Source organism: Tiliqua scincoides, chromosome 8 (genome assembly GCF_035046505.1).
Source record: "Tiliqua scincoides isolate rTilSci1 chromosome 8, rTilSci1.hap2, whole genome shotgun sequence".
Taxonomy (NCBI): Eukaryota; Metazoa; Chordata; class Lepidosauria; order Squamata; family Scincidae; genus Tiliqua; species Tiliqua scincoides.
In genome coordinates, this window is record NC_089828.1 from 47,458,115 (window position 1) to 47,469,306 (window position 11,192).

An 11,192-nucleotide genomic window follows, 5' to 3' on the forward strand; every position below is an offset into this window, starting at 1 on the left:
AAGAGGTCTTTGTAGGTGAGGAGGAGACAGCTGGTCCTTTTAGACTCTTGGTGAGCCACAAATGACTGAGGTGCCAATAAAAGCTTTTGTGGGCTTTGTAATATCAGTGGAGTTCCTCTTAAGGCAGATCCCTGGTAGATGGCCAGAGATCCTTCCTGCCTCCAGGGGATGACTTTGGGGGGCATGTTCTGCTGAATCTCCAGGTCGATGACCAGACAATGGACAGGAAGGGCTGAACAGGAGGGACACCCACATAGCCAGCTCTGTTTTGCCTGGGCTGGAGTGTTGTTTACTGCCCCTCCCCATCTGTTCTGGATTGGGCCTTGTTTGTGCCAAGGTGCTTTGGTTAGCAACCCATGACTCTGGGTTGATGTGAGTCATGCCGGTTTTTAAAGTAGAGCATCTTTAACTGCAGATCCTCTCTAGAACATCTGTAGGAGAAGCACAGCCGACCCCATGGTGTAGAAACTCATCTGGAAACTCATCCATGCGTTTCAGGGAGGTTTGTACACAGAGCAGAGACTGTCTTGTGGGGCTCAGGCTTATGTTTCTCCCATGGCGGCCCTCAATTCCTTGCCTTACAGTAAGGCTACCTCTTATCCAGTCCCCATAGACTGGCCCAGGGCCACACCCAGGGCCTCCTGGTGGCACAGCTCGTGCTGCCATCTTACCCTCTTGCACTGCCTTTGAAAGGTTGCAGCAGCCCCCCAAATGAGGCTTTGCCAAATGGGGTTGCAATCCACAGGTTGAAGACCACCGTTCTAGGCCACTGCTCTCTTCTCCTCCTCTTCACTTTCTCTCTGCTGCTCTCTTCCTTTTCAAATGCAGGGAGTGGGACGAGGAGTGCTGGAGGAAGGCATGCAAACCAAGGTGGGCACCCCACTCTTTTGTCAGTGGGCTGACCCTGGACTAGCTGCAGCAAACCATGAGAGCTTTGTGATGTAGGGCAATGAGTCGTAAGTGACCCAGGCTCCCCCTCCCAGTCCAGCTGCCCCCCTGTTTCAGTCATATTGCATTACTGTTAGTACCTGAGCCCTGCAGATCTCACTTAACAGGATCCTCCTCTCAGCCACGCACCTCCTTGGCGACCGGAGCGGCTTGTCTCGTACATCTATCACACCTGCACTGTGACAATGTAATTTTTATCTGTGGTTGTTTATTTCTCAGATGGAACTACTTGTAAATTCCAAGAAGAATATATCTCTCTGCATGTGACAGAACCAGCACACAGCGATTAATCTGGTCTTTTAAAAGTGGAATGTGAGACGGTGCAGAAGCGTTTGAGCAATTGGGAGGGAAGCGACGGGCTCGGTGGCAGGGAGCGTCTGACTTGTGAAGGAGCTGTTGGCACACATACACACGCGCTGCCCAATTATGGGGCCAGTATTAGTGCAAATGTGCTAATTAGGATGGAGCAGCAGTGCCGGATGGGGAAAGGGGGGGGGCCAGTGGCATAAGTAACTGTGAACAATTTGCAGAGATTTCAGAGCTGGGTCCTCCGACGCAGTCCCCGGTGGAAGAACCACACAGGTAGTCCTGTGGCTGCCTGGCTTGCTGAGGTTGGTTCCTTGTCTCCAGTTTCTGATTCGGCACAGAACAACCTGAATAAGGAACTGAGCACACGGCAGTGGCATAGCTAAGAGGTGACCAGGGGGATCAATTGCCCCGAGTACCATGCCTTGAGGGGTGTCTTTTGGAGGCCTTCTGAGACCCAGGGAAGCCATGTGCAACCTCCCTGAGCCTCAGAAGGCCTCCTGGAGGCCTTAGGAAGGCCCTTCCGGTTTTCGACTTCCATGAGGCCTTCTGAGGCTGGGGGGGGGGGTTTATGGGGGTATTAATTTATGGGCCCTGGGTGCCAGATATCCAAGAGGCTGTGCAGGACTATGTCAAGAACTCTGTTTTGATAAGGCAGTACCATTACTGGATTGGACCCAAGTCCTTTCTTGCACAGGATTTGAAAGGTTGATATGACCTTCCCAAATGAGGCTTTATGTCCCCATTGGGGTCCCAACCTACAGGTTAAAGAACACTTGTTTATAGGATGCCTTAGTATCATGTCTGGCCGAAATCTTCATTTTCACACCAGGCCTTAGTGGTCTTGGTGACCCTTAGAATCCTAGTGCTTGACTTTTTGACTATAGGTCCAAATCAGTGTATAGTTTGGGGTGGCCCAAAACTAATTTAGGGATCACAGAGTTGCTGGTTCAGATAGCTGCCAAACCAATTGAATGAATTGGGAACAATGACCAACCGAAGCCTCACATAGGTTGGGAAGTTACGCAGTGGGGTGCTTTGCAGCAGCAGTATCCGAGAGAGTTGTGCAAGGATCCAGCCCCTACCAGGTCTTGGAGGCAAATACATGATCATTGGCAAACCACTTGTCTGACCCAGAATGACTATGTAGTTTACATGGGAGGTACCACCCCATTTATATCCTCACAATATTCCTGCAATGCAGTGGTGATCCTGGCCCCTGTGCCACATGGGGCCAGGACCGTGGAATGCTGCCCCCCCCCCACTGTCATGTCCGTGGGCCTTTGCAGGCCGCATATGCCCTTCCCAGCCCTCTGAAGGCCTTCAAACTCCACTTCCGGTTTTTGTCTGAAAACCAGAAGTGACATTTTTAGGTCCTTAGAAGACCTTCAGAGGGCCAGGGGATGCATATGTGGCCAAGGGCTCTTCCCAAGGGCTCCTCCCAGGGCTGAGGTAAGTGGTGGGAGGGCATGGAAGGTGCCTCCACCCCCACAGGTATGCATTTGCCCCCCCTTGATTCCCTTCAGGGACGCCAGTGCTGCAAGGTAGTTTAGTGGAAGAGAAAATGCCTAGTTCCAATGCCCAAGACATGAGCAGGGATTTGAATTCAGGCCTCATGAAAGTAAAGCTCTGTGCTCTGCATCATATCGCAGGCTGCAGCACCCTTATACTAAATAATAAATCATGTCTAGTAAGCCCAGTTCTGTGACCTGGAAAAACCAGTATGCCAAGGTGGGTTTGGTCTGTATTATTCCTATCAAGAGGGGTATGGAGGAAGAGAGAATGTCCTGGCTGGGCTGCAAGCTTTGCACACACACAAGGTTAGAGCTGCCCCTGCTTCTGAAGCTTCACTCTGCAGTCTGTACATTTGCAAGGGCATCTCTGCAGCAGAAACATCTTACATTTTCCATTGGAGACAGAAGCGCTTTAAGGATGCGGAATCCTGTGCTCCGTTGATCTGGGCCACTTGCAGAAACAGAGGCATGGCTTGTGGTTGTGGGCTGGACTGCAAAGGGGGAGGGCGTGATGGAGATTAATAAGGTTATGCATGGTGTGGAAAGAGTGGAGAGGCAGAAAGCATTTTTTCCCCTCTCCCTCACATAATGCTAGAACATCAACATCACCCAGCAAAATTGATTGACAGTAGACGGAGGACAGACAAAAGAACATATATCTTCCCACAGTGCATAATAAACATATGGAATTCTCAGCCGCAGGCTGTGGTTGTGGCCATTGGCCTGGATGGCTTTAAAGGGGGGTGAGACAAGTATATGATGATGGAGAAGGTGGAGGAGGAGGAGGAGGCGGCGGCGGTGGTGGTATACCAATGGCTCTTAGTCACCATCCATAACTAAACAGAACCTCCAGGTTCAGAGATGCTGTGCCTCTGGGTTCCAGATGATGTCTTGGAATGCATGTTCAGAAAGCCCAGAGTGGAAACTGGGAGCTTGGCTATTGTTCCCTTACAATGTGGATTTTGTCCAGGACAATATCATGTCTTTCATGACATCCCCTTTTCCAGAAATGTACCTAAAAGCTGTGAAAGTGAGGGTTGAAGGAGCTCACAAGCAGGAACCAAACTGGGCAAGAAGGGTGATGACACAAAGGAAAGGACTCATTCAGCAAGAAGGAACGGTCTGTAGATGTCTGTTAGACAGGATTGCTAATAAAACCTCCATCTTCCAAGGCAGTCTACCTCTGCAGCTAGCTGCTGGGAGAACAAGCAGTGAAAGGGACGGTTATCATGCCCTGCTGGTGAGTTTCTTGGAGGCAGCTCACTGGCTATTTTCAGAACCAGAATAGTGAACTAGATGGGTTGCAGCATAATCCAGTAGGGCTTTTCTGAGGTTCTTGCAGCTGGGACAGGAGGAGAATAAAAGATATTCAGGGTATGGCATGACTCTGAGGAGAGATGGGAGCTCTCCCTCTAGTTTTGCCCTCCAAGTCTCATTGTCTTTCTTCTGTGAGACCTACTTGGGCAGTGGCTGTGGCCCGTCTGAGCTTTGGGTGTCCTAAGCCCCCAGATCTGAGAAAGGGAAGGCTGGAGGGTATCACTTGCATGAGCTTTTTGGAAGCAGGCTCCTCAAGCCTCCTCAGACACCTTTGCCACTTTCCATCTTGAAAGTGAAGAAAGAAGGACAAAGAGTCCTGTGGCATCATAAAGACTGACTTACTGATCATAGCAGAACCTTTAATGGACTAGAGCAGTGATTTTCAACCCTTTTCATCTCATGGCACACTGTCAAGGCGCTAAAATTGTCAAGGCACACCATCGGTTTTTTGACAATTTATAAGGCACACCTAGTGACAGCAGGGGTTCACATCCCCCAGTGGCCCTACTGACAAATGATACTGCCCCAAACTTTCATGCCACACCTGCAGGCCATCCGCAGCACACCAGTATACCATGGCACGGTGGTTGAAAATGGCTGGACTAGAGGAACTCAGTGACCTCTCTGGAAGGTGAAGAAGATTTCTGCGGAGGTTGAAAGCTGACACCTCCAAGGCTTTGAACATCCCTGTCCATGTCTTTGTGACTTTTGACCCTTTGGAGAAGTCTGCCCAGCAGCCCCTTCTTCCTCCCCAGTTCCCTTGGCATGCAGAGTCTGTGCTGCCTTTGAATTCCCACTGAGATCAGCCAAGCTGTGGCTGCCGCATCTTCTCGCAAGCGTTTGGGAGGTTTATGCAAATGAGGATTTGGGCTTCTTTCTGCTGCTCCTGGTCTGCGGTGGCCCAGATACAGCGAGCGAAAGTGCTGAGGAGACACTTGTGCAGGTCTGGCAGTTCGGTCACACCAGCCATCTGTGCAACTTTTAGGTGTGGGGGGGACGACTTAGCCTTTCTCTCCAAAGGGCGAGAGGAGCTGCAGAGATGCACAGGCCACTGGGGGGGGGATCAGCTCATTGCCACCTCCAGCTCAGCCTTCCCCCTACCACCCCCGTCACTGAAAGGCCCAGACCAGACTGCACAGTCTATGATCCTTATGCAAGAACGGTCGAGCTGGCAAGGCAGCTCCATTCTGCTCTCCCCCCTCCCCGGTTCCCAGCCTGCCTTTTCCCAGACCCTGCTTCACCGGGAGCCACTGACACCGCCCGTGTGCGTCATGATCCGAGGAGGGAGGAGACCACGCTGCATATTTCAGCATCTTGTGAAATGTGGAGCTTGTCTCTGCAATGTGCTAATGACTTGGTGAAGGGAGGCAACTCGCCAGGCGCAAAGATGCTTGCCAGGCTGGGCACACCAGTTCCGGAGCGGTAGCTGCCCAAAGTTGACCTTCTGACTCCCATGAGGCTGTAGCTCAGTGGTAGAGCATTCGTTTGGCCTGCCGAAGGTCCCCAGTTCGACCCCAGGCATCTCCATGTAGGGCCTCTCCTGAAACTCTGAATCATTCCAGCTGATTAATGTAGCTGTGATTGAGTGAAATGGGTCAGGAATCTGACTCCATATAAGGCAGTTGGGTGCCTGTGACAAGAGCCTAGCACCATCACCTCCACTGAGACCAGCTATGCATCTTTGCCTGTCAGCTTTACCCACTGTCCACAGTAAGTCATGGTGGCTGGATTGGTTTAGAGGAGGAGCCCAAACCAAAGCAGCGGCTTCTGATTAAACCAGTCCTACCTGATTGAGCGGTCTGGGAAGCTCCAGCATTTCCATCTACATTTCCATCTACAGAAACCCAGCTTGTTCCTCTGTCATTGTCTGAAATTAAATATACAGGTGGTGCCTTTGTATCCACAAGGATCCATTCCTGGACCTCCCCACCCCTGACCCCCATGGATAGCGAAAATTGTGGACAATCAAATCCACGAATTTCTATCCACTTGGGCTCCGAACACAACCAGAACCTTGCTCCAATTGCATCCGGAGCCCTTCTGAGCCTCAAAGAGGCCATGGGCCACGGTGTGACTTTTGGTTTTTGGTGAAAACCAAAGTCACGTTTAAAAGGCTCTGGGCAGCATTTTGAGTCTTGGAAAGGCCCTGCACAGTGATGCGCAGAAAATGTCCAAGACGTCACCGGAATGAGGTTCCAGTCACATCTGGGAGGTCTGCGGGGGGGGGGGGAGTGATCCAGGGGTTCAGCTTCCATGGTAAGGCAAATCCGCAGATGCCAGATCTGTGGATAAAGAGGCCCCCACCTGTATGTATAAAGCTACCAGGGCCTTGGGCAGGGGGCTTTCCTAGACTTACCTGGGGATACTGCCCAAGACTGAACCTGGGACTTTCTCCATACAAAGCCCTATCACTGAGCTACAGCTCCTCTCTTGAGGGCTCCACAAGCTCACCCCCTGCCCCAGATGCCACTATTCAGGGCCTGCCCCTCACTAGTTATTCTTCCTCTTTTCTTTAGCATTTGAGTGCTGGATCTCGCTGCCTCCTCACATTAAAACCAGCCTGTTCCTCACTGCATTTCATCCTGTCGGTTGTTTTTCGTTCTGGTCCTCCAGTGTATTGCGTCTGAGTCATCCTTCCTGGTCTCGGTGTCAACGTTCAGTGAGTTTCACTGGGTGATTCTGCCCTGTGGCCAGCGGTGCCATCACTCCGTACGGCCTCGCCAAACGTTCCCCGATTGCCCAGCAGACCCGAAAAAAGGCACGCAAGCAGGCGAAACTCCGCTGGCAAGCTGTTTGCAGAGTAGCAAGCATGTTTGTGTTTAAAAAAAAAAAAAAAAACCCCTCCTGCTGCTTTTGTGTCTGTTGCTAATTCATGAAGAGAGAGAAAAGGGAGCTCAATTCAATCAGTGCTTAGCTGAGAACCGGGCAGGCAGTGCTTCTGAAAAGCTGGCAGGAGTCTGCAGTCTCCCCCCTTCCTAAAGCCCAGCCCAACCTGGAATCTGATCCGCTAGGGCTTGCTGCAATGGCCTGTGTCTCGGCTTGATTGTCTCTCCCCCTGGAAGCGCAGTCTATCATCTCTGACCAAATGAGCGACTACATTTCTCGCTCCGGAGCTGTCTCCTCCATACCTGGGAGAAAGAGGGAGCGAGAAAGGAGGCAAGAGGGAGGGAAAATCATATGTTATTTTTAAAAAGCATTCGAAGCCAGCGCTGAATAGGGCCGGGAAATTGCCTTCCAGGCGCGCACTCTGCGGGGACGGCCTCTTTCATGGTGCACCAGTATTTGGAAATCTAATTGCGCATTTGCACCGGCCACTGTTTTTATTTCTCCTCGGGTCTCGGAGGTGGGCTTTGAAGATTGCTGTCGCTCCGTAATGGTTTTCTTTATCTTAAATAAACTCCACGCACCTGCAAGGTGGCGCTCCTCGAGAGCCGTGGTGTCAAAAATTGGCTCTCGATTTAATAAGCCTGAAAGTGGAGAGGCAAAGTGAGTGACGGGTAGGGGCTGGTGGTGCTCCCCCCTTCCCGCACATTGGCTCATGTTTGAACTCCCCCCACAGAAAGGGAAGGCTCCAGGGCCAGCTGACCTCTGCTTCTCAAAAATCCCATCAGTGCAGGATTTATGGAAGATCTGCGCAAAGTATTCCTTTACAGCTTGGTAGCACTTGCCTCCCAGGTCATTATGCTCACATTTCTGCGGTGCTTTAGAGGAAGGCGAGCGCACAAACCCGGTTCATGTCTGTCAGTTCTTTCCTGGCATTTTGAGACAATTGTGAGCATGATCGCATCAGTCCTGCGCTTGTCTTCATGAATAGACGTCAGTATTCTTATCTTCCTTGGATTTGTACCGTTCGTTCTCAGTACGTTATTCTGTGGCCGTGAGTTCCGCAAGATAGGCGCTTGATCTTCAACCAAATGACAGCCAGAAAGTGAACCTGAAGCCCCAGCAAAAGCCGACCTGTTTGCCTGTGGTCTTTATTTATTTGACTAGGAAGCTATCAAGGCCAGCCCAAGACCTCCCAGCACTTGAGGTGGCATGCCAAGTGCCCTTCTTACCTTGTGGCACACCAGCCTCCACCACCACTCCCACTTCCTGGATTCATAAAGAGGGGGTTGGAGCAGAAAAGGATGAAGGAGAGGTGAGCTAGAGCGTCCTCGACACTCTAGGCCACCATTCTTCTCCCATCCTCTGTTACCCTCTTCCTTTTCCAATGGTGGGTGTCGGAGAAGGAGGAGGAGTGGTGGAAGCAAACAGCTCCCCATGAATCCTCTGCCCCTTCAGTTGGCCTCAGTGAAGGGCTGGCTCTGGGTATGGCAAGTCATGCACAATCCTGTGGCATTGGTGGGGGCTTGGGCTGGACCTCTTTTGCATCTCCAGGGCTTTTCCGCAACAGCAGTGACTTTGCTTTCAAGGAAACTTCAGGTGGAGCTTTAAGAGTTAGTTGGCAGCTTTCTCAGTTTGTCTAAATTAAGAAACGCAGAAGCCTTTGATTTTTACTTAGCAGAACATTAAAAGACAGAAAAGCCACGAAGTGGGAGCAGTCCTGTGTGTGCTGGTGGGAGAGGAATGGGGGAGAATCTTTTCACCTCCATGCTTAGTCACAAGTGGGACCCACGCCCGCCGCCACCACCCTCCCTGGCACCTTGTGTCACGGACAGTGGGCGTGAGACATCACCGCCTGCATCAGCAGGTGGCAACTGGCAACGTGGGTGCCATTTACACATCGCGTCATGATTCCCGGTGCAGGAGGGTGCCAACCAAGGGCAGCTGCTTTGTTCAAATGAGATGCAGTGCCAAAGTGTGAGCCCTGCCCCAAAGAGATGGGGGTGGGGAGGCTAGTGAAAGTAGAACTCAAGGAATCGGGGTGGAACGTGTCATCCGCTTGCCATTCAGCCAAAGCCACCCAGGCAGTGCCAGCCTGGATGAGCCCCAGAGATTGCAGGCCAGTGGCTGTAATAAGATCTTGCCTGGCTTCCTCTACCTGGTGCCATTTGCAGTCCAAATGTCTTCAAGCCGTGCAGCCTCCTTTTGGAAGCTGACTGCCGGATCCTTCTGCAAGCACCCAGCCTGCCTTCCACCATAGTTTACATTTCCAGTCTCGATGCTTTTCCGCTTGGGAAGGCATCAGGCAGACGTGGCTGTTTCCACACGTCTCCAGAATCTACCTGCAAGGTGGGAAGAGGGTCGCGGTCTGGTCACTGCCAGCCGACTAAGAGACTCTGCTTCCTTAGGAGGCTTGGAGCTTGCCGCTTGGGCTTCTTGCTGGTCTCCGGCAGCGGCATCAAATCCTGCAACACTAGGCCAGGCTGGGCTGCGGCTCACCCGGAGTGGGGGGGGGTCACTGCTTAACTGGACCATGGAAGTGCTCATGGCAAAACCCTGTGACTACATGGCAAAGCACTGCAGTAAGTGGGGGGCAAGTGAGCAGGTAGAGAGAAATAGACTGCATGAATGAAAGCAGGTAAATGACTGCTACAAGGGGGGAGGAGACAATGGGCTTTTGCCTCTTAGCTTGTTCGTGCTCTCACTCCTGCTGTGAGGAGCTGTTGTGCAGATGGCTCCAGAACTTGATTCATTAAGACAGAAACCATCTCCCAGTTGGCCAAGGAGGTGGATCGGAAGGAGGAGAACTAGTTTCCAGATGTCTGCTAGACCTGCTTCCTTTCTCTGCATCTCAGCCCAGAGCAGAGCTGGGTCTCCACTGCAGGGACTCGGGCTGCCTCTGAGCATCATGACCCATAGGAAACATCTTTGGCAGCATCTTCCCCCTTGATTTCAGTGGAGCCTGTGCAACCTTCTGCACCAAGAAAGCAGCTCTATCCCCAAATGCAGTGGGTAAGCCAAGGAGAATATGGGAAATCGGTGCCAGACGGAAAATGCGGGAGCCCCTTTCCTTCTGTCTGGCAAAACTTGGTGCCCACTTATGAGTTGATGTCAGGCCATTTCATGCCAACTTGGAAGAAATATGTGGGAGGAAGGAGTGCAAAAACGATTCCCCTTTGGGACATTGGGCTGATAGTCCAGTGCAGCAAGTTTTGCAGCTGCACGGAAAACTTCTTCAGGCAGAAAACAAATACACAGATAGGCTTTGTGGCCGAGGCCATAATTCTTTCTGTCCCTGCCACAGGGGCTTCTTTCCTGGAGAAAGGGAAAATGGCTACGCTAGTATTACTAGCCATTGGTAGTGTGCAAACTCTGTGCTAGACCCTGAATGGATGTAATGCAGGCATGGCGTGGTTCCTGCTCAGGGAGTCCAGTCTACATAAGATGAACAGGAATTGAAAGGGGGCCAGATATCCAGGAGTGGGGCTTGGAGGATCAGTTGGCATCCCAAAGGAGAGCCTTGGGTGACTTAGGAAAGCATTGGGCTTGGGAAGGGAATCAACACAGCAAGCGAAGCAAGCAGCCCACACCAGGTATGGGGAGATCCTGGCAGTAGGAGTGGAGGAAAGAATGGGAGAAGGAAATAAAAGAAGCCGATCCTATTGAAAGTTGATATTTCAGAGGAGCTGGAAATGGAGGGGAGAAGGGAGAAACGAGCAGAGGCTTGGGAAGTTGCCAGTTGGGTCACCCCAGTGATAAAGGGCCTTTCTGAGTCCCTCATCTAGTGTTGCTTTCTGAGCAGGGGCAGTCCCCAAGTCTTCCCTCACATTGACTCCTGGGTTGGCGGACACTGGCATCTCCCACATCAAGAACGTGCTTCATCTCTTTTCACCTCGGGTCACAGCTTGCCAACGGGTCACTCCATTATTCCTGATTGGCTTTGCCACTTTGTATAAACTTTCCTCGCCCCGGAGCGGCTGACACAATTCCCAGCAGCGTGGGCGCTCTCGTGTCTCGATGGAGATACAGCCCCAGAGCACGGCGTTCTCGCCGCGTGGATGGAACTCGCCAAGCGTCTGCAGAAGTTTCCACACTGCTCCGTCACTGTGAAACACCTGACAGGATTAAACCGCCCTGCACATCCCAGGCGAAAGCTCCCAGCCCGGCTTCTGTCACGCTCTCTCCATCACAGCTCTCCCTGATTTCCTCAGCTTGTTCCAGAGGCTCCTTCAGGCTTATGTAAAAACAGCTTAAGACTCTTCACGGCTCATGTCCCCTCACTTA